Source organism: Delphinapterus leucas, chromosome 8, assembly GCF_059928025.1.
Source record: "Delphinapterus leucas isolate spDelLeu-1000000601 "Yukka" chromosome 8, BTC_Dleu_Yukka2, whole genome shotgun sequence".
NCBI lineage: Eukaryota > Metazoa > Chordata > Mammalia > Artiodactyla > Monodontidae > Delphinapterus > Delphinapterus leucas.
The window spans coordinates 10,565,181-10,590,392 of NC_143136.1; the positions used below are offsets into that span (position 1 = coordinate 10,565,181).

General features: G+C 39.7%; 1 pseudogene; it reads left to right on the top strand.

The window, feature by feature from the left end:
• Window positions 1-1,655: 1,655 nt before the first annotated feature.
• The window catches only part of LOC111172127 (large ribosomal subunit protein eL8 pseudogene), a 78,867-nt pseudogene continuing 55,310 nt past the window's right edge, over window positions 1,656-25,212 (top strand).

The following is a 25,212-nucleotide window of genomic DNA, read 5'->3' on the forward strand; positions in this document are numbered from 1 at the left end:
AAAATAACAACAGCAAGAGCAAAACCACATTCTCTTGATGGTAATGAAATGCATTCCTATTTTGGAATATAGGGCAAAATTTACATGGATTATTAAGTAAACTACAAGGCTTTAAAGGAAATTGAAATTGAAGTTGGTTTCTTTAAGCTATTCTCCTAGTGTCTTTGGAGACTCACAGTCACTCTCTGTTGGTGTGAAATGGAGTGTGTGTGGTGGTGGGGGGATATATATCATGGTTCAACACTGGGAAAAACGCTAAAGTGGTAGGAAAAACAAGGAGTCTGGAGTCAGATAAATCTTGTGGACAAAGCCCATTTTCTAGCTGTGACATTCTGCAAGCGTCAACTGAAAAATATGCACAACCTAAAAGTTGAGAATTCTGTTTTACTTGGCGGACAAAACTGAGGACTTATGCCCAGGACACAGCATCTCAGATAGCTCTGGGGGACCGCTCTGAAGAGGCAAGGGGGAATCCAGGATATATATAGGAGTTTTTGCAACAAAGATCAGGTAGACAGAACATCAAAAGATTACTGTTAATTAAAGAAAACCAGGCATCTCAAGTTAAGTAATTTAGAGCTTTTCTATGTATGGGAAGATGCAAGAGTCTGCGTTCACTGAAATCATTCCTTTGATATGTACCCTAGCCACCCAGGGCCAGTATCCTGTGCTTTCCCATCCTGAGTTTCCTCAGGGTGCACCGTCAGGGGTGGCTGCAATCTGATGATTCGATGGTGGGCATTATGCTTCCACCCTGAGTTCCCTCAGGGGTCACTGTGCCTGGAGGGAGGGAGGTAGCTGTAGTGGCTGATGGCTGCAACATCCTTTGTTTAGTGATATGACAGGTGGCATTTTTAGTTCACACAAGTAACTTAAATGAACTGGGCTCAGTTATTTGTAAATTGAGACACAGTTAAATTTTCCTCCTCCTAAGGTTGATGTGAGAAGCGATTGAGATAATATCCATGTCATTATTAATGCAGCGACAGACACCTAGTGTGGGCTGCTATTGAGAGGGGACCATCTCCATCCATTTGTTTATCTATTCATTGGTTTATCCATTCAGCGGATCATCGGTTCACTTGTTTACTCATTAACTCACATCCATAAATCTTTTAGCACCTATTCTGTACATAAATGCTTTGTCAGCATAATGAGCACTAACACAATTCATTATCAGCGTCAATAGTGTCCAAGTCCATAGCTGGACGACACTAAAAGCGTTTGGCGGTACAGGGGAAAAACGTAAAAGTCTTAAATATGTCGCTCTTATTGGTATTAGTTATAGAAATTAGTAGATAGGAGAGAATGAAAGATTTGAAGGTATTTTCAGAAATATCAATAAATATATGTTTTAGAAAATTATTTTTTGACAAATATATTTTATGTAATAAAAATAATTTCATATTTTAATTTTTATTATATTCAAATATAATGATTATTATTACATAGTTGCATTATACAAATATATTATTTATTACATTTAACAATATATTACAATGTTTTAATATAGTAAAATTGATATATCATATTTTTTGAAGCACAAGCCCTTTAGTTTTAGTCTGAATTCTTCAGATTTCATGCAAATTAGATTCTTCAAATTCTAGAAGCATTATCATGAATTGGAAAAATTATAAATTAACTGTCACGAAGGGATGCCGTCTATTGAACCTCGGCACACAGCATGGTCCCAGCGATTGAAGACAGCAGAAGCCAAGGGAGGTGGGCCATCAATCCCAGAAGGCACTGGGGGTGGGTGGAGCAAGGTTTGCGCAACACAGCGTTGGGGGCGCTGTAGCAGTGAAAGCCGGTATGCCCTAAGCTCTCCGAAGCACTCATTTAATGCCTTTGCAAAAATGCATTAAACAGAGTAATTAAGTGAGGAAGACTCTGTGAACTGTAGATAACTCAGGCAGGAGGGGTGGAAGAGGGATTCGTAGGCGTTGGCAGGGATGACGTATGGCTCCAGAAGAGGAAGGCTGGCACATGATGTTCCTTCCTTGTGTGTCTACCAGGCTGTTACAGATCCAGCCGAGGTTGCATCATTTTATTCTGAGTAAATTATTCAATAGTTTACTTCTTCCTTTCACGTCCTGCACTTAAAACATAGACGAGGGCATTATGTGGCCTTAGGAAAATTGCCTCGTCTAGTTTTAACGATCCAGACTTGAAGGGACTGATCAGGTTTGGTCTGACCTACCTTTCATAGTGCTAGCAACTAGATGAGGGTTGGGAAATCCTATTGAGATCCTGCTCCGGGACTTCCCTGATGGCGCAGTGGTTAAGGGACAACGCAGGGGACATGGGTTCGATCCCTGGTCCGGGAAGATCCTACATGCTGTGGAGCAACTAAACCCGTGCGCCACAACTACTGAGCCCACGTGCCACAACTACTGAAGCCTGCGTGCCTAGAGCCCGTGCTCCACAACAAGAGAAGTCACTGCAATGAGAAGCCAGCGCAAAGCAACGAAGAGTTGCCCCCGCTCGCCGCAACTAGAGAAAGCCCGCGTGCACCAATGAAGACCCAACACAACCAAAAAAAAAGGAACAAAAAGAAAGGAAAAAAACCATACTGCTCTCTACAAGAACTTGGTTTCTGTGACCTTTTCTGGCATGTTTCATAGTCAGATGGTCCTTATTTAAGCAGGACCATGTGAAGCGATAGGCAAAAGGGAAACAGACTCCCAGATAATAAACACTGAGGGGAGGAACCGCATGGGCTCTCCAGGGACAAGCTCCTTGTTTTAGCAGCTCTGAGGATTCATGGACAGGCTCTGAGGACTATGGTGGGCAGGCTTCTGGAGCATTCTTCCAGCAAGTACAATGACTCAAGTTTTGTGTGATGACTGACTGAGATGAGAAAAATAGACTCGGAGGCTTTAGGGAGGAGTAGCTTTATGCTGGCCCAGAGTGATTGCCAACAGTATCAGAAATAGGGGCAGGTGTGGTGGATTGTACTGAAGAGATGGGCTGTGCTGGAGTGCCAAATGGTCTTGTCCTGATAGTGGCATTTGCTGTGCACTTGCCCTGTACCTTCATGGGCCATGCCTCCTGCACTTTAGCTCACTTAGATCTCACAACCACCCTTGGAGGTAGATAGTAGTCATATGGCATTTTCTTCAGGAAAGGAAAATGATACGTGGGTTCATGTAATGCAATGAATAAAAGGCAAAGCCAGAATTTCAATGCTGATCTAATGAATGCTGTAGAGCCCATCAAGCCATTTCTCTACGTTTCTGTGAATATTATAGGAATTTGTTTGTGGAACACGGGTGTAGAATAGCTGGAAAATTCTCACCCTTGTGCAATGAGGTAATGACTCCTGACCTTCTAGAAAGAGGTCAAAGTTTTGATAGCATTCAGGGAGGCAAACTTGTATGACAGAGAAGAACAAGAAGGAATCACAGCTCTGAAAATGACTAGCTGTCTGAGATCGTGCAGTTGTAAAGGAGATAATAAAATAATTTTCTTCATATGTTAAAGATTAATTTATATATTAAATGCTTAGATCCGTGTGTACTGAACTTTTCATATCACAACAGAATAAAGAGTGAAAATGAGAGTGGTTTAGAGTAAAAGCTATTTCTCTGTAAGTATTAGTATTTATTCCATATGTATTAATTAATATTTACTTCTCATTTCAAGTGATAGAAGCTCAACACAAACTTGCTTAAGTAAAATTCGAAATGACCATGGGCTTCAGGTAAGGCCAGAATACAAAGGTCAAATAATGCCACTCATTTCTCTTTCTCCTACCCTTCTTTGGTTTTCTCTTGGTTGACTTTATTCTCAAGCAGACTTTTGACACACAGTCCCAGATTAAAATGAGCAGATCTTTCTCAGTTGATCTATGAAAGTCATAAGAAAGACCTAACTGGGTCATGGACCTACCCTGTGATGAGAGCCTGACCATGGGAGTTGGGGAGAAGGAAATTCCCCAAAGGAAAAGATTCCAGGCAAAGACTAATACACTAATATACTTGAGCCTTGTATTTGGCATTTATGCAGGATAAGAGCCTTATACCACCTAGTCTTTGCTATCTATAAATAAGTTTGGTATTGCACATGTGATAAATGGTGTAAATGAAGACGTTTCAGATATACCACGATTTGGGGAATGTTTGGGGCAAGATCATCTTCCTGCATGAGATACTTTATTTGCTTCATATCAGTCAATAGCCAACAAGTCTTTATCAAGCAATTCCCATAACTTAAGAATCCTGTCCATACCCAGTACAAATCAAATCATAGCACAGTCAGTACCACAATAATGGAAATCTCTCTAGACAAGGAAAGCCCAGGCCCCCGCTGCAAGCACACAGCCTCGAGTGATATTCAATAACACCGTTTCAGAGCTGTCCCGGAGCATGGGTTGTCTTTGTAACCAGCGGATGGCAGGTAATCTGCGTGGGGCAGATCTTAAGATGCTTTGTTTTTGTTTCTTCTTCCTTAGTGTCCTTCATTTGGGTGATTTCACTGTTTATTAGCACTCAGTGAGATTTTCAGTTGAGAAAGAACATTCTGGCAATAAATGAGGAATGCATTGGAGGAAAGCAAGAACTTTTACTCTATCCAGAGTCCATGCCAGGGGTCTGAAAGTAGAAAATATAAAGTGGCAGTGAGCATCCTGATGGTAGATAAAGTTCAGAGTTCATCGGTAGACCAGGAGAGCTGGGAAAAGTGTGGATGGAGGTCTAGATTGGAGAAGGGCTGTCATGACGGCATGCAGGATTTCATTATCAGTGGGCGGACTTGTCCTGCCATCACCTCCCCCTCCTTCTCCTGTGACCACAGCCCCTGGGTCTTAGCAGATCTGCCCCAGAAGTTGCACAAAGGTTGGGGCCACCGCTCAGAGTTTCAGTTCTCTTGATGTCCATGTTTGGAAGATGTACTTGCATTCATTTTTGCTCATGCGTGTGTCTGGTCTGGGGATTTGCAATAGACAAGGCCATGATGCCACGCTGAGGTGGCTTTGAAGAGGAGGAAGGAGAAAGCCATGCATTCTGTGTTTTCATTGCAGGAGTCACCTGGCCATGCAGCACTAGTCCCAAACCTCCTTATTTTTTTTTTTAAACGTCTTTATTGGAGTATAACTGCTTTACAATGTTGTGTTAGTTTCTGCTTTATAACAAAGTGAATCAGCTATATGTATACATATATTCCCATATCCCCTCCCTCTTGCATCTCCCTCCCACCCTCCCTATCCCACCCCTCTAGGTGGTCACAAAGCACCGAGCTGATCTCCCTGTGCCATGCAGCTGCTTCCCACTAGCTATTTATTTTACATTTGGTAGTGTATATATGTCATTGCTACTCTCTCACTTAGTCCCAGCTTACCCTTCCCCCTCCCTGTGTCCTCAAGTCCATTCTCTACCTCTGCATCTTTATTCCTGTCCTGGCCCTAGGTTCATCAGAACCATTTTTTTTTTTTTTAGATTCCATATATACGTGTTAGCATATGGTATTTGTTTTCCTTTTTTAAAGCTCCCTATTTTAAAAACACATGTTTTTATACCATTCCTTTACTCTCTCTTTTTTTTTTTTTTTGTGGTACACGGGCCTCTCACTGTTGCAGCCTCTCCCGTTGCGGAGCATAGGCTCTGGACGCGCAGGCCCAGCGGCCATGGCTCACGGGCCCAGCTGCTCCACGGCACGCGGGATCTTCCCGGACCGGGTCACGAACCCGTGTCCCCTGCATCAGCAGGCGGACTCTCAACCACTGCGCCACCAGGGAAGCCCCCTTTACTCTCTTGAATTAAAATAATAGATTGTGTAACCTACCTACACACAAACATAATTTCAAACATTAATGCCCTAACTCTACTTTGAAGTAGGCATAATTGGAAATTAACTCGCAGTATTATATATTTCAACATATAACTGCTTAAGAATGACTATACTTGATGATAAAAAGAAAAAAAAGCGAACAAACTATCACAGCTTTATAAAATGCTCCCTGGGGGTCGGTACTGCTTCCCAGCTGAGAGCCACTGGGCCAGTCCCAATGCTTCCTTTTAGAGATAAGACAACTGTACTGGGGTGTGTGTGTGTGTGTGGAGTCATTTCCCCAGGACACATCGGGAGGCAGAACCAGAGCTCAGGTATCCCAGCTCAGGGCCATGGCCCAGCATCAGCCCCACTTCCCCTGAAACCGACTCCTGGAGTAGAAACCCCAGAGACAAGCTTGGCCCACATTGAATGCTGTTTGTATCCATTGGGGTAGGAGAAGGGGCACAAAGAGGGAGGCAGAGAAGTCAGCAAGGCTGTAATCAGGCATATTCCAAAGACCTTGAGAGTTCACTTCCTTATGTGTTCATTCATTCATTCGTTCATTCGCTCACTCATTCATTCATTCATCCTGGACTTTCAGGACCATCTCTGCTCCTGTGGAGTTTGTATCCCAGTATAGTATATAATAAGTCAGGAGTTGATAAGTGCAATGAATAAAAGGGGTACTTGTGACAATTACAATTGGGATAATTAGGGAAGACCTTTCTGTGCAGGGGACATTTAGCTGAATCTTAATAATGTGGTGGAACCAGTTAAGCTAACATCTGCATTCCAGGCAGGGAGACCAACAAGTTATAAAGGCACTGAGGTGGGACAGAACTTGTCACTGATAAGAGCTAGAGTAAAGGCGGTGGATACCACTGTCTGTTGGTTTTCCTACCAGCATTCCAGAACCATCTCCTCTCCCTGCTCCTCCCCCAAGGTTGAGCATATAACCCAATTTTGGCCATTTACATCTTCTTCCTACAGACTTTGAAACTAAGACCTCTGGGCCACCCTGGGTAGCACCTGCTTTCCCAGAACTAGTTGTACAACTTTCTATTTAACTAAATGAGTACCTCGAGAGCATTCCAATAACTTATTTTTGTGTGTAAGTTAGCTTGTGCTGACTTCTGTTTTTTTTACAACAGAATTGCTAAAAACCTAATCGCCTGCTATACTTAGGTCACCTTTCATGGAGATGCCTGTAGATAACTGAGATTTAGCTTCATCCATCAGTAAATAGAAAAGAGTAGTTGCACACTAAATTATTAGGCAAATGGAAGGGGTTGGTTCAGCACAACAGATATTAACAAAATCCTTACAATCATTACCAAATACCAATTTAAAGCTAACAATAACCAATTTTCTAGATTTGCTACCACTTTACCATAATGTGGGCACTTTGTTAGCATTGCTTCTGTCAGCTTACTCTATATGAAGTGGCAAGAATTTTTTTAGAACTGGGTCATCTCTGCACTAGACTTGTTTTCTGTGAAAATGCCAGCCAAATAATCAAAGGCAAATTGAATCAATTAAGTGTATAATAGGCCAGATTTATCCTAGGAGGCCTGTCATGCTCAAGAGATGATTTGTTTGCATTTTACTTAGCAAAAAATAAATGTTAAGACCATACAACAAAACGTCAGCTGGCTCTTCTTTGGAAGATAACCAGAGGCCCGGTGCCCACTGGAGATGCGTGTGGCAGCTATAGGTGTGTGGGCCAAGTCTCCCACGGTCTCTGGATGTGCTCGGAGTGCTTGCAAAGAGAATCACCAGATACGCGCTAAGAGCTTTTTAAAAAGCAAATTTCTAAATCATTATTTAAAGTAATATTTTAACCTACCACATATGCTTTGGGAAGCAGTCATTTGCATACCCATAATTACCGCTCCAATTTTGTCTTGTTTTATGCTTTCCCGACTTAACACCTTTCTCTTTTCTACTTCTGTATAGTCTTTTCAAAGCTAAGAACCTCTTTTTCTTTTATTTTTCTTAATTTCCTTCTTCTTTGCTGGTTCCCTGGGTTTAAGGTTGCTCTGGGGTATTTTACTGTAAGTGATAGACCAAAGTCTGTTAACTTTGTGACACTTGATTTCCAGTTTCCTTTAATTTTTGAATCTCCAGTAACATGAATATTTCTCTTGCTAATTTTTAAAGTGGTTTAAATCTTTCTCTGAAAATAAATGTATATTTCCTGAAATAGGTTTTTACTTTATACTTAATTTTATGCCTTAATCAGCCAATTGTCTTCAGACTTCCTGCTGTTTCCCTTTCCCCTAAACTTTGCCCTGGTTTCTATCCATTTCTTATTCATCATCATTCTCTCTGTCTCTCTGTCTGTCTGTCTCTCTCCCTCTCCCTCTCTCTCTCTCTCTCTCTCTCTCTCTCTCTATATATATATATATATATATATATATATATATATATAAAATCCCCTTTTCTGACCAATAAGGCAAAAGGAGCCGGCTGTTCTCAAGTTTTTTCTCTTTACGACACATACAAAGTTGTTGTGGCAGCAGAGACAGATGTTTCATCACAGAAGTGTTTTGCTGTTGGCATCACCCAGGGCAATGCAGTTTACATCAATGAGTTCAGTTAATGTAGTTTGGACAAGTGTGGTGCTAAAAGCAATTCAAATCACTTTCTTTTATTTTAACGTATATAGTCTCCAGAAAAACCAATGAACTAGGTGTTTTTATATCTATTTCAGAGTGTTTAACTATAGCGCCTAAAAGGTCACTTTTGGTCAAGGTGTCTCAAGTGAATGATCAAGATTCTGGCCTAGAACTCAGGCCTCTCAAATTGTGTTTCTCAAATTGTATTTCAAGGCCCCCTGCTGGGGGCCTTGGACAACGTTCGACAGCTTTGTGGTTACATCGTGGCTTGACCACACATTTAGTTTTGTGTATTTGGGTAAGTTTAGTAACTTATTTTCTGCATCTTAATACTTTCCTGAGAAACTGTTGAATTAGACATGATGTCAATGGAATGCACATAGTATGTGCTTTAAAAATCATGGTTATTTTTCTTGTTAGTACCAATGTTAGCTTTAGGATAATGGTTCCCATCACTTGGGGTTAGCCAATGCTTTTGTTTAGCAATAGGAGTACAACCTAAGTTAATTGTTTCCTTGCTCCTGAGGAAGTTTAAATATCGTTAAAGATATTTTGAACCACGACTTCTGGTTAGAAAGTTAGAGACAGAAAAAAAAAGAGTGGCCAGCATGGCTGGTACAAAGGGACTGAAAAAATAGAAGAGGCCAGAGAAGGGGCAGGGAGCTGGGCCATGTGGCCTGGTATGTTTTAGCAAAGGTATGGCTTTTACTCTGGATAAAATCAGAGCATCATACATTTTTGAGAAGAGGCACACCATGATAAAAGTCATGCTTTTGAAAGGATATCCTTGATCTCCCATCGCCTTTCCTGTGAAAAGGTAAAATACAGTAAGGCTCAATGTTATTCAGTGTCAGCTACTCAATATCTCTACTTGGATCTCTAAAGAGCATATGGAGCTCAACATGCCCTAAACTAAACTCCTGGTTTCTGCAACCCTCACACCTGCTCCACCCATGTCCTTCCTCACATGGTTGCTGGTACTTCCATCCTGCCAGTTGCCAAGGCGAAAAGCTTTGGAGTCATCCTTGAATTCTCTCTTTCTGTCATGCCTCATATAAAATCCATCAGCAAATCCTATGGGTTCTACCTTCTCACCTGGATTATTTCATAACCTCCCAACAGGTTTCTCTGCTTCTGTCCTTGGCCTCCCAAATCCAAGGGAAAGGCCTCTGCTATACTATCCTCGGGAAAGACCATGGGAGATCAAGGATATCCTTTCAAAAGCATGACTTTTATCATGGAGTGCCTCTTCTCAAAAAAGTACGATGCTCTGATTTTATCCAGAGTAAAAGCCATACCTTTGCTAAAACATACCAGGCCACGTGGCCCAGCTCCCTGCCCCTTCTCTGGCCTCTTCTATTTTTTCACTCCCTTTGTACCAGCCATGCTGGCCACTCCTTGTTTTTCTGCCTCTAACTTAGATCTTTGCTCTAGCAGTCCAGCCTGCCTAAAATGCACGCTTGTCATCTCAAATATCCACCTAGTTGGTTCTTTTATGTGAGTGTGTGTGTGCACGCATGTGTGCATATACACGTGTGTGCATAGATATATGTGCATATATGTATACACAAAGTAGCTTTATTGAGGTATGTAATTCACATACCACACAATTCACTCATCTACAGTGTACATTCCAATGGCCTTATATTCACAAAGTTGTGCAACCATCACAAAAAAAGACTTCTATAATCATTAGTAGTCAATCCCTATTCCCTTCCACCTCCAACCCTAGGGAACTACCTATCTGCTTTATATATTTATGGATTTGCCTATTCTGGGCATTTCATACAAGTAGAATCATGTAATATGTGGCTTTCTATGACTGGTTTCTTTCACTCAGCATAATGTTTGTCAGTACTTTCCGTTACTGAATAATATGACACCATACTTTATTCACCCACTCATCAGTTGTTGAACATTTGTGTTGTTTCCACTTATCGGCTATTATAGACAATGTGGCTATGAACTCTCACATACAAGTTGTTCGGTGGACCTATGTTTTCATTTATCCTGGGTTTTCACTTCTCTAAGAGCAAAATTGATGAGGCATGTGGTATCTATGTTTAACTTTTAAGGAACTGCCAAACTGTGTTCCAAAGCAGATGCACCGTTTTACATTTTCACCAGTAGTGAGTGAAGGTTCCAATCTCTCCCCATCATCGCCAACACTTGTTATTTTCTGTCTTTTCATTATAGCCATCCTAGTAGGTATGAAGGAGTATCTTACCTGGTTTCGATTTACATTTCCCTGACGACTACTGATGTTGACCATCTTTTCATGAGCACTTGCTGACTCTTTGGAATCTTTGTTCTAATTACACCTTCTCAAGGAGGTCTATCATGAACACCCTGTTAAAAACTTCTACTAGGCGCCAATCCCTACATTTTCAGATACCTTGTTTACATAGCCTTTGTCATCATCGTAAATACCACATGATTTATCTATTATATATGTTTATTGTATGACTTCCTCACTTTACTCTGATCCAACTGTGAATACTCAGCAAGAGCAGGAAGCTTTCCTTTGATCATTGATTATATCCTAAGTGCCTAGAAAAGTGTCTGAGAAATAGAAGACACTCAGTAAATATTTGTAAAACTAATGAGTGAATGGAGAGAAAAATCAGGCCCAGAAGAGACAAGGCAATAATTATGGAGACTGGGTAGAATAACCATTGCTTTTGCCTCACTTTCATAGGCGATGTGCCAGGAGATTTGACACTCTTTGGGCTTGTCCACGTTTTAAATTGGTGTTTCTGGACTGCCTTATCAAAAGTATTTAAGGACATGTCTAGAACACATAAGCACTCTGATAATAATTTTAAAAAGATTTTCTGGAAGTTACTCTTCTGTATCTTTGATTCTTTGTACCTGTGACTTGGCTACAAGATGGTTTGTAACTGACAAGAATTTTTCATTTCCATTGAAACCATACCAAGACTGACAACCTTGAACCATCATTTTTACCTTAGATGTGAGGCATTTTATTGATACAGCTAAAATGTTCATTAGAGACTATGTTTTAGTAAGGGCAAAAATGGAGATGGAGTTGGAGAGGACGGCACTTATAAACTGGCTATGAATACTAGAACTTAGAATAAAATGCTGTTGTTCACTGACCAGTACCTCTATCTATATGGACTTACAGACATGAGCCCATGTGCTCAGATGGTGTGGCCCTGATAGCAGCTACGGGTTTCAGTACATTCTTCTACTGCCTTTTGCTTTTTCAAATTAACCTACTCCAGTGAACATTGGTGTTTATATGGAAACACATGCATCCTAAAAATAGTGATGAGTACCATCTGAATAACCATCTTCTTAATAAAATTCTTAATGACTGTTTAATGCTATTAGGAACAAAACATTTCTTTGCCTCATAACAGAGAAAAGATTATGTATAATTAGTTTATTAGTGAGGATACCTTTCATCTTCTAGACACATTTATGGGGATATAATGTGGGTCTAGATGTAGAGGAACCATCTCACCTCAGTGGTGTAAGCCAGCTTTTATCCTTTGTGTCCAGTGGAAACACCAAGTTGGAAAACTTTGAATAATTAAGTAAGCACTACAGTTACAAAGGGCACATTGAGGCAAACTTCTCCTATCCTGGGAATTTTTTGCTTTGTCCACTGTAGTCATTTGCCATCTGGATAGCTTCCTTAAAGCTTTTAAGAGCACCGACTAGGAAGACATTATAAGCAATGTTTAATCTAAATATCTATGTGTTCACATACTTTGTGATTTGAGTGTTGCTATGACTGACGATCAGTTCCAGCACTTCCCCAATCCCTACCACTGAATAGTTTTGTCTTTATTCCATAGCATCTTGACCAGACCCATGCCTGATCAACCAAATTCTTTCTTCCAAGGACTTCATCCTGGTCTTACTTGGTTCTTGAAGTGTGACCTGCCTTTTGAATGGAGGATAAACTATTCTTTATCGTTACCAACAGCAGGAGAGAAAACAGAGACTTGCCTCACTCCAGTTCAACTTACATTTCCTTATCTCTTGCTGAAGGCAAAATACGTCTAGTCCTGTGGGGAGTAAGGTATCAAACATTATCCTGTAGTGGCCCTAGTATGTTATTTTACCTTTTTCTCTAAGGATGGAATTTCGTGGCAAGATATAGGGACTGTGATTCTCCAAAAATACTAAGCTTCATTTTAGTTTCTGTAGTCACTTGTCTTTTCTTCATAAGCTTGTGGCTTCACAGTTACTTTTCTCATATTTTCCTTCTTATTCAGTAGTTTAATTCAATGGTCTATGACATATTTCCAAAGAAGGTCTAATAATATCTCCATCTGACCTCCTCTTTGGTGATGTGAGCTTCCTGCTTTCACATTAATGAGTGGACTCTAAATCCTTTCCATTTGAAACTGGGCTGAACTCAGAGACACAATTCAAATTCTATTTACAGAAAAAATATCAACAAAATATATGAGATCTAAGATTACAATAAGCAATAGCATATGGTGGAAGTAAGACTGTATGATTCTTAAGACTAGGTCAGAAAAGTCTTAGTGCTTTCATTTGGGTCTTTTGAAATGTTTCCTCTCCTGATGTTTCTTCTTGAAACCTAGCTTTTCTGTTTCAAGAAGGCCCAGCTACATGGAGAGAACATGTATAGGTGTTCTGGTAAACAATCCCAACTGAGGCCAGGTTTCTGGTCACCCCTGCATAGTGTCAGACATCTAATTGAAGTAACCTTCAAATGATTCTTGTACCTGGCCGTACAAGAGTCATGCCTAGTCAATTGAATATTCTCAGCTGTGGCCCAAACATCATGAGAGGTGAAGAGCCATCCCTTCTGCGCCCTTCCTGAATTCATGACCACAGAAGCTGTGAGCATATCAAATGGTTGTCGCTTTACACCACAGTGTTTTATGAGTGCGTTTAATGCAGCAATAGATAATTGTAACAGAATTCACCCAAGAACAGAGTGTTCCTATAACAAAAACTTAAAACTTGTCGCTGTCTTTGAGATTAGGTTGTAAATGGAAAACGAAAGGGTTTTGAGTCTTCTGCTAAGAAAATTTGGAAGGATGTCAAAGAAGGTATTAATAAAAGCTGGAAGGTCAGTAAAATTATTATGGGAAATTAGAAAAAAGTTTGACAACACAGTTGGGTATTCAAATTATCATGTGGTGATATAGAAAATAAGCTTAGTAAATTCGTGGGTTTCCTAATGAAATTTCCAAGCAGAATATTCAAACTACCAACTTGCTTCTCTTAGTCATGCATCATAAGATGTAGAAAAAGAGAGAGATAAGGTAAAAAAGGAAATATATAGTTTTCAAGCAAAATTTAGTAGAAAGATAAATAAAACCATGACTTTCTGGGTTGGAAAATTTAATTGATTTTAATTCCAAGCCTCTCCAGATGGCAAAAGATTTTCAAAGTAAGGAAAGAACTCATGGCAAAGATCAAATTCAGAGCACTATCAGGACAATAGTCTTGGAGTAAGGATGAAGCTAGTGGTGTGACTGCAAAACCTTTTGTAAACTATACAAAGGATTTAAGATAGTGCCTCAGGGGTCCTTTCTGATGGCAAAGGCCCCCTAACCATCTAAAGGATATAACTTGCAGACACTCTCTGGTAAACAATCTAAGGGAATTATCCCACTTCAGCTTCACAAGGGGCCCTGGATGAAGAAAGTCTATCTCAAAGAAATTAGTGAATGTTAAGTTTTTTGAATGGCTTGAGCAACAAAAGATAATTCATAGAAACCCCACAATGTTTTAAAGAAATTATACTGGCAGAAACACCATTAACGCGGGCTAAGAGGGATAGAGACAGCACAAAATGAGAAGTTCTTGACATCTTTACTTCCACAGGCAGGAAATACTATAAAAATAACTATTCCGTCAAATACAGGCTATTATTTAAGGCAAAGGCAGGATGATCCACAGCCTGGAACCAAGATCCTAGAGGACAGAGCCAAGAGACACAGGAATAGAGACAGAACAATGAGTGGTCTTGTTGGGGAAGTTTCCAGTTGATAGACCTGGCAGGCTCCCTTTTCAGTGGCTGTGAAGGACCTAGGACTGCAGAAGGAACATGTTTACTGGCCTAGAGGATTCACCATTTCAGAGTCTGGATCTTACTCCTTTCCAGAGGCTCACAGATTGGACTCTGTGGGCTTGCAGAGAATAGCTTCATTTTCCAGGGGCAGACATAACATTAGCCAAACACGTTCTATTGATTCGTAAAATCAGAATTCTGATTCATCAATTTATAGTGAGAAATCACTGTCACTGGAATTTGAATACTTAAAGACTACAACGGTCAGAAAATTCCCTCTCTATTGGCAAAGTCTTTCCCACAGTAATACAGGGCATAATTTGAAGTCTCCTCAGTATGCTGAAATCAGGAAAAAAAACTGTGTATGGTTGATTGGAATTAATTAGATGGGCTGAATACACAGTGACTTCAGGCTTCATCTCATTTTATAATCTCATGATAGAGGTGGTTTTACCCTGTCCTCTGGGCTATAGCTCCTTGTCATTGTCTCAATATTGGCAATGCCTGCCAAAAGGACTTGAACATGGAAACTACAAGGTTAAATATTCCTTCTCTCTATGCTGTGCTTGAGTGGAAGCTGCTACTTTCATTTACTCTGCTTCCAAGGCTCATCATATTCCCCTAATGATTAAAACATTCTTCTTTTAGACATGTCAATAAAATCAGTCAGGCTACACTGAAGACTTTCATATCTGGGGACTATTCTGTATTCTTAAAGTATATTTGCACTTTTATTTTTCTTTCTGTTTTGTGTACTTCACTAATACTTCAAAAGCTTTCATTCTCTGCCTGTCCATAAAGTTATACTACACTAGGGAATGATCCATATATCTACGATCCATTGTGTCTATGAAGTATTCTGCACTTCTTAAACATTAATTCAGATGTGATGTCATAAAACTTTTTCCTAGCAGCCTGGCATTCTGTAATTTTTCTTACAAGACTATACCCCCAAATTACTACTTATTTCTTCCCTAATCAAGTCAGCCATTGGTACAGTTATGATACTGGCGTGTCTTACTCTTTGAAATTGCCTCATTTCATTGTGATTTTGTAGTATCTATAGTGAAATTTTATTTTCCAAATCCCTTTGTTTACAAGCATTGGAGATCCACTTTCCAGTAGATATTAAAAAGAGGAGTTTATTGTTTTTGTAACAGAAGGCTTGATCCTGGGCCTCAGATTCTGTCATTGCAATGCTGGATAGTTCTGTTCTTTCATTTCATTGATCTCATTTGCTGATACTATAGATGACTTCGTTCGTGTAGCTTTGGAAGATGATTCTAATGAGTCTCGCATTACATCATCTTTATGGCCTCATATTTTAGAGGAGGAACAAAGTTATCCCTCCCTCTATGCATACATAATCCAAGTTTTGTAACTTGCTTTTATCTTTGAGCTAATTTTTCTTTGACTAGCGGAATGGAATGCTTTAACTGGCCTGTGTAGGCTGCTCATAGATTATTGGAAGGCAAACTATGAGAGCCACACCAGAATCCATGTAATTTGAAGGAGTGGTTTCCCAAAGGCAGATTGGACTTTTACCAGATAAATAGTGAATGACACTCTGGGAATGATATTAACAGACAGCCACATATTTATATACATATGCTATGCCCTGTAATGATTACAAAGGCACTTATGATTTCAGCTTTTGCCCTATGTATGTGTAATATGTTAAAGTAATTGTGAAATTATCTGAAAACATAATATGTGACCAAAACAATGTTCTATTATAGGGATCGGCAAACTATAGCTCATGGGCCAAATCTTACCTCTGCCTGCTTTTGTAAGCAAGGTCATATTGGAGCACAGCCATGCCCTTCACTTTATTGTCTGTGGCTGCTTTCACTCTACAACAGATTGGGTAGTTGTGACAGAGACCACTTAGTCTGCAAAACTGAAAATATTTACTCTCTGGTCCTTTACAGAAAAAGTTTTCTGACTGCTCTTCTATTAGAAAGATTTCCTTGTTCAATTGAGTACAGTAAATCCCCTACATACGAAACTTCATGTTGCGAACTTTCAAAGATGCGAACGTGTGTTCTCATGTCCAATCACGTAAGTTAGTCCACGTGTCTGGTGTACAGTTTCACGTGCGTGCATCCTCTAGTGGTTGTGCTTTTGTGTACTTTGCTGTACAGTGCTGTTGCTGTGCAACACGAGGAGCTTACTAATGAAGACTTGATGGAATTGGAGGCCCAGAGAAAGGATGAAGAGAGACAAGAGAAAGCAGTAACTGAAGAGCTGAAGAGATTCATGATACTGGAAATAGCAAGGGGATTTTCTTTATTTGAGGAGGCACTGTTAGTTTTTGAGGCACAGAACCCAAACGTAGAATATTGCATGAAGTTTGCAGCAGCTGTGCAGAATGTGATCCAGTGCTGCCGTGTCATCTATGAGGAGATAAAAAGAGCATCACTGGATCGTTTTTTTAAGGGAGGTAGATAGAATTGAATCCAGCCATCAGTGGAACCAGAACCTGTGCCATCAACGTCAGGCATGAGTGAAATTGCATCTTGCCCTCCGTCTCCTATGGCTGATGATCCTTCAGCTCTACCATCGCCCACCTCCTCTCCCTCCTCCAGTCAGTAACTCTTCTTGCCTGTTTGTTCGATGCCAGCTCCTGTATGCCAGCTGTTGTAATGTTTACTTTTTGTGTTTGTTTGTTTTTTATGTATTATCTGTGTGAAAGGTATTATAAAGCTATTACAGTACAGTACTATATAGTCGATTGTGTTAGTTGGGTACCTAGGCTAGCTTTGTTGGACTTACGAACAAATTGGACTCACCAACCCACGCTGGGAATGGAACTTGTTCATGTGTCAGGGACTTAACTGTAATCTCTAACTAGTAAATAAGACCAGGAAGAGGCAGTTGATTAGTTTAATCACCTGAGTCAACGGAGGTAATTGATACTGGAATGTATCTTACAGCGAATCTATCTTTAGATTCATCTGGGTAAACTGAGATTAATTCGTTGAGGTGAATATTTGTTCTTTCTCCCTCTCTCATCTTAGAAACGAAGTCTGTTCTGAGACATTTCCAGAAGTAGGGACCAATGGATGGGGAGTAGACATTTTCTGAATATTGCCACGTGCAGAGGATGTAGAGGTGCTTCCATTGGGTTTCAGATGATATATTCAATAAAATCATCTGGGGATGAATCAGAATGGAAATGGCATCTGGAATTTGTCAATTCATTAAATTCCACTTCACCAGTTAATAGTCAGCTTGGGCTGCCATAACAGAATACCATCGGATGGTTAGTTTAAACAACAAAAATTTATTGTTATGGTTCTGGAGGCCAAAAGTCCAAGATCAAGGTGCCAGAAAGATAGGTTTCACTTTGAGGCCTCTTCCCTTTGCCTGTAAGTAGCCGTCATCATGTTTCTGTGCTCACATGACCTCTTCTTTATGTGTGGGCAGAAAGAGAGGAAACAAGCACTCTGGTGTCTCTTATATAAGGGCGCTAATCCCATTATGAGGGCCCCATTCTCATGAATTCATATAACCCTTATTATCTCCTAAAATCTCCATCCCCAAATACCATCACATGGGGGCTTAAATCTCCAACATATGAATTGTTGTGTTGGGGGAACACAAGCATTCAGTCCATAACATTTCCAGTGTCAAAATTTTGTATGTGCATGTATGTAACTGGTGATGATCCATGGTCAGAAAAATGGAAAGAAAGTTACTTTAATCATTCAATAAATATTTATCAAACTCATTAGACTTTTTAGTTTTTATCCTTCACTAATATACCTTTCTTGACCTCAAAGGTCCACAGTGAAACTCAGAATTTTTTCAACCCAACTTGGTGCACATAGAGAATGATATATTCATTCCATAATAAAAACTGGAAACTTAGAAGTCAACCTTAATACCTCCTTCTCACATCTGCCAAGACTTGTCAGTTTTACATCCAAAGTGTATCTCAAATCCATCCATGTTTTCCTATCTCCATCACCAGCACCCGAGTCAAGGAAACCAGGAAACCATCTCTTGTCTTTGCTATTTGAAATAGTCTCCAGACTACTCTCCCTTTTCTCATTCTTCTGATTTCCATTTGTTTATCTGTTGGGCAGTCAGAGTAAGTTTTCAAAGCATGTCAAAAATATCTGATTACATTACCTAACTACTGCAAACACTACTTTGGTTGTTCATTGTTCTTCAGGGCTGAGCATGGCCTTCTAGGCCCTGCTTTGTCTGCCTCTACCTGCCCTTGAATCCTCTTCTCATTCTCACTCTCCAGGCACACTGTCTAACTTATTATTCCTTATCTCCCTCCACTTTCTTCCTTTCCCTACTGTCTTAGTCCATTCAGGCTGCTATAACAAAATGCCACAAACTAGGTGGTTTATAAGCTATGGACATTTATTTCTCATAGTTCTGGAAGTTGGGAAATCCAAGACCAAGTTGCTGGCAGGTTCAGTGCCTGGTCAGGCCGAGCTTCATCACTGACAGTGTCTTTTCACTGTAACCTTAAATAGTGGAAGATGCGAGGGAACTCTCTGATACCTCTTTTATAAGGACACAATCCCATTCATGACCTGTTTACCTCCCAAAGGCCCCACCTCAAAGTGACATCACACTGGGAATTGTTTTCAACACATGAATTGTGGGAGGACACAAACATTCAATCTGTATCACCTAACCACTTCTACCTACATTGAAAATTATTTTCCAAGCTCATTCTCAACTCAAGGTCTTTGCCCTTGCAGTTCTTTCTGCCTGGAATACTCATATCTTCACATGGTGGACTTGTTCTTGATATTCCAATCTTGGATCAAATGTCATTATCTTAAAGGTGTCTTCCTCAACTAAACAATCACTCTGTATAATTCTGGTTCATTTTCCTGGTAGCATATATCTCTTCTTTGTTTTCTTGCTTATTTGTTTTTTTTATTTCTTGTCTGTCTCCCTCACTAGAGATAACATGATTGTGTATCCTCAGTGGCTGGCATAATGCAAAACCGAGTAAATGAATGAAAACATTAAAATGAAAACATGATATAGCATTGTCTCCCTCACCTGGTTTTAAAGAAAAAAAAAATCACACTTTATGGGAAGTCAGTATAATTGAGTAATTTATATTCTGAAACAAGTAGCTTGAGTTGAAATCCCAGCTCTGCCATTTACTAGTTACACCATCTTAGATTCAACCTTGAACCTTTATTTCCTCATATTTTTTAAAAATGGATATAATATCTACCTTGTAGTGTTGTTATGAGAATCACATGAGTTATCATAAGTAATGAACTGAGAATGCTGCCTGGTACATGGCCAACTCTCAGTATTTATCATTAGTCAGAGAGTATATTAAATTAACATTCATTAATTAATAATATTTTATTACTGAATGTATATTAAAATGAATCTAACAAAAGTTTACTGGCAGAAAGTCTGAGCATTGTTTGTAATTTTATACTTAAGCAAACTGGAAAAAAAACAGAAAGGATCTGTTTTGGAAGTTCATTGCCTTGCCTGAGGTCCCTACCTCTTGACCCATAGAGTCAAACCTTGAACATAGGTCTCTGGACTGCATATTTAGAACTTTTACAACACGCTGAGTCTCACACCATTTGTTGTAATATCCATTATGCAGCCTATGCGTATGTTTGGGGCAGCAGCAAAGCAGGAATTCCCCCATAAATGAGAAAAATATTTGGAAATAGATAATTTTAAAGTGTTTCAGCTTTGTATTTTGTTAAAGTTCCTGTACTTTCATGGTTTTATCTGTTTTCATTTCAATTGGTATGTGTCCGCATGACACAGTAAAATTTTTCAGTCCTTAGGCTCTCAAAAGATCCAGAGATACAATCACCTGACCTTTCATGTACCAACACGCTGGCTTGGCAGAAGTTCTTGGGACTTACATATCCGTGATAACTGTTGACACTAGTTCTCTTGGCCTTGAAGATATCTCTGAAAGATAGGACCACACATGGAACAAAAATAATGATTTAGTCTTTATATCAACCCATTTCTTGGCTTTGGTGCTGTTGAGGGCAGTGGGAGGTGGATGGGAGGGGATGAGTGATGAAGGGTTGAAACTAATGACATTTGACTCACATGGCCCTGCACCCCTGCATGGAGACTGATCAATTCCCCTAATCTCTCTCATCCTAGCAGGCAGACGCCATCTGATAATAACTCAGAATTCTTTCTCATTGGAGCCAATTCTGAACTGGTGGTCTGGAGAGAAACTCTGTATTGAATTACCAAGTAGTTCCAATGGAATCATTTCCAACAGTAATTAGGGCTGATGGAATGTCCATTTTTAAAAAACAGTACCAAATTCCAGATTTTCCCAAAAAGAAAAATTAGAGCTCAGCTCGCTTGCTTGCATTCCTCTTTTTAAGAGTGTGGGAAGACCTTTTTGCAAGACCTTTTGCATCATCAGGATGCGTCCATATTCTCTTCATTTCTGTTACCAAAAACCTCCCACAGTATTCAGGTTGTAATGGGGAAAACCGAGACATTGAGAGGTTGACAGAGGGTCTCTCTATCTTGATATATAAAATGGCATCTTGGCTGTGTGGTTCAATGGTGGCTGCATATATCAAAATTTTGTGAGCTTGAATCAAACTCTTTTTAATGGAGAATTATCTCAATTGATAGAGTGAAAAGACTAAGTTATCTGTTGGATAACTCATTCTCATCAAAGGAAGAGATGACATTCTATTCAGGACAAGGATGAGGTAATGACAGTCGTTTGCAATGAGAAGACCCATTCTTAACTGCTAGTGTATGGCTGGGAAATGTTCTGAGGCATTGGCTTGGTTTGATAATGGTTTAATAATCCTTGATGGAAGCCTAGAAAGTTATATCAAAAGGAGAGGTAATGTGTCATTTTAAAAAAATGACCAGGATCCTTTCTTCTTGGGTTTATCATCTTTTCACTTTTTGTAACTCTAGGATGCTTAACAGTAGCCACTGGATATACCTTATCCAATAAAGACCAGCTGGGGCTGGTAAAGCAAGCTGAAAACACATGTATTTGAGAAGCTGATACTAAGATTATAAACCATTTCTGTTGGCTTGAAAAGAGAGAACCACAATTATCATGTTTTTGAGCCAATTCTCGCATTAAGAAATTTCTTGAAGAAACTGGATCCTTGCTATTTTACTGGGTAAGTTCCAAGTGAACATCCCGTCCCAGATCCTTAAGTGCTGTTATCATATAGCTCATTTAAATAAGTCTCTCTAAGGTTCAAATTTTCTCATTCCAGGAGTAAAAGAGCTACTTGAGTTAATACTTTCTGTCACTCAACACTGGCATTTTCCTTTCTTTTTCCATGCTCTATTGGTGCTGGGTAAGACAGAAGTGCCGAGGATTAATTGCAATTATCATATTCAAGGCAGAAATGCCACATTGTGAAGAACTAATGAGTGTTTATAAGCTGCATTGCACATGCATGTGCAAGCATTATATCATGTGAGAGGGAATGAAAACTTGAAATCTTGCTAGATTATACAAATCAAAAGTTTATCCATAACTCTTCTGAGCCCACGGTGCATCTGTACACTGATTTGTACTTTGTGCAGCTCTGAAAGGTGATACGTCCTGACTTGCATTGAAGGGGGAGGGGTTGCCAATGCACCCAAATCATGAAAGATTTTTTTAAATGTCTTTATTGGAGTATAATTGCTTTACAGTGGTGTGTTAGTTTCTGCTTTATAGCAAAGTGAATCAGCTATACATATACATATATCCCCATATCTCTTCCCTCTTCAAATCATGAAAGATTAATGAAGAGCACACAAGACCAGTCAGGAGGTGATTTGGCAACACAGGCTTTGGTGTTGCATACTTGGACTTGATTCCAGGCTCCATCTCTTCACAGCTGTGTGACTTCAACAACTTCCTTAACTTCTCTGATCCTCGCTTTACTTGCATTAGAGACAGAATAATAGAGGACTCATGATCGCTGGAGCTAGAACCCACAGCTCGGCCATGTACTGTGGCCAACTGTGGCACCACGGGCGGATTGTTTCATCGAGATTCCCTGACCCTAAGTTTCCTCATCTGTAATGTTCAGATAAAAATAGCGCTTATCTTATAGGGTCTTTGTGAGGACTATGTTTATTAATCAATACTCTTTATAAATGCTTAACACAGTGCCTGAGACTTAGTAAATGAGCCATGCCTGGAAGCTGATCCAGATATTCAACCTACTAGACTCTATTTTAGCAAGAAAGAGAATAAGGTGACAGTCTGTTCATGTTGGCAGAACCTTTCTTCTTTTAAATGACCATAATATATGAGGTTTTAGGCACCCTGGAGGGCTGATTTTATCAAACTGTCTTTCCAGTGAGCTGGTCTGGAAGGTCTGAGTAACAGTTTTGAATGGCAACTGACCTGAGGATTTCATACTCTATTTTCTCATGAAAACTGTAAGGTTCTGGAAGGGAAAGTGGCAGCTCCCATAAATACTTGAGTGGTGATCCCATTGTGAAACAGATTAATTGGGCCATTCATTAATAATATATTGGTAATTGACATGAACTGAGTAAAGATGTTTTTGATTCCAGGCTGAATCGCTTTCCCTCTGTCACTTAATCTTCAAACATCCCTTGGAAATTGCATCCCTCTGTTTTTGGGGATGAAGGATAAATTCCACAACTCAGTCTACACAGCCTGTGTGGTTTGATTTCTGCAGGGTTCAGTGAAGTTACTCTCTCCTTTTCCACACACTCTTTTCTTTCTTTCATTCATTCATCCATTAGCCTTTCATTCATTCATTCTGCACATATGTACCAAGCACACAGGTGATGCTCCAGCAGTGAATATATTAAGTCCATGTTCCACTGGTCCTTATGTTCTAGTGGAGGAAACAGGCAACCAAAATAAATGTATAATGCTATAGAGAAAACGAATTCAGAATTCAGGAAACAGAAAGATTTGGGCATAAACTGAAGAAAATATGGGGGTGAAGCATGAGGCTCTCTAGGTGATGAGCATTCTATGCTGTAGGGAAAAAAAGCACAACAGCCCTGAGACAGGGGTGGTTGGCATGTTCAGGAGTGGGTGACAGTGGAGGAGGTCCCTGGTACCAGTGTCACCCTCACTTTAAAGTCTAGAAAACCAATCATTAGAGAGGCTGTCCAAGTCAGCCAAGGTCACACAGCTAGAAAATAGAGCTGCACACCTCTGGGGTCTGTGCTCCTAGCTTCTGTGACGTTTTGCTGCTTAAAGTGTTCCACTTCTTTGACATTTAGGACTCTCCATGCTGCAGGACAGGGCAGCCGTTCCTCTCCCCCTCAATTCTTCAACCAATTAACAAAGGCATCTAATTTATTTAAATGCTTCTCAACCTCTTCTTTTAGGTTGCTTTATATGATTTCTCCTCTATATTCTTCTTCAGCTTTATGATTGTAAACAGGCATTCCAAATCAATTTGTGGCTGAGGATGGAAGTTACGTGCAGATGCATTGTTGTGGCTTTTTCTCCTTTTTTTGCCTATGCAAGAGTGATTTGTTCACTAAAAAAATAGTTCTGCCCTCCATAACCTCATTTGATGGCAACAGTAGTTCCTGTGATAATGCAGAGCTGCTTCTCATGTCTCTTCCATGGATAGATATGAAATACATGATTTTTTTGTGCTATGATACAGTAAACAAAAGACAGTGTTTTCTTCCCCCTTGTTGCTCCCCCTCCTACAGTTATATCGCTTGATCTATCCATGACTGTTGTCAGGTTAAAAATGTCAGATGAAATCAACCCAACCTACACATCGGGATACATACATATTTTCCAAAAACTTGCAGCCTACACTTCGGCTATAGGTAAGTCAAGCAGGGTGTTTCTCTCTTTGCAGAACCACTGATTGAGTGTGCGGGCACCTTGAGCCTCTTCCTTAAGTTATGAGAAAATAAATCCAGTAGGTAAAAGGGAACGGAGGCTATTTAAAAAGGGAGGGCTTTATTAAGATAAGAGTATACTTACTTCTTTAAAAAGTTTAAAACAGATAAAACAGTTGTGCAAATGACTGAACACAAAGTGGCATATCGATATTCTTTAATGTCTGGGACTGAGATTTTTCTTACAGTTTTCTTATAAATGGCCCCCTAATGAGTCAGCTAAGCAGATCAATAAATATATCCACGAACTGTTCCTTCTGTAGCCCCTGAAAGAGCAATTGAAGATACAAAAATATTACTCATTTTGACTGAAATATGGGCATTACTGATACTACAGAATAGACTATATCTGCTGTGCTGAGGCACAGCGGTTCCACTGGTGTAAGATTTCAGTTGCAATAGTCTTTCTCTTGTCAACAATCTTGTTTTATTTATTCAGCGCCACCTGGCATAAGCCATGTGTCCAACTACCGTACTAGCATGAAAAGCTCTGCTATATTCTTATGCCATAAAATATCGCTGCTCCCAAATCCCAGCAGATCTGTGGTCTGTAACATTCTTTGCAAAGGCTGTGAAAGGTTCATATTTTAAAATTGTTCTTTATGTGAGATTCTATTGAAAATCCAAAGATCCTTGCCAAAGAAGTAGTAGTAGGAGATGTAGCAGACACACACATAATGAGCAAAGCATTTCAATCCTGTTCTAAGAGTATTTACACATTCCAGAGGTAATTAAAAGATATAGGAGTATAAAGTCCTTAGCAATAGATATTGATTTTTTAGGAACAGATCCTTAAAGTAATGGAGAAGATGATGGTTTATTTTCTTGCAGACCACTTAGAGTCACTTTGATGCAGGAAGGTGGAAATGATGTGTTTGCTATTTTGCTGATTTGACTAGATCTAATCAGATATTGATTCTGAACTCT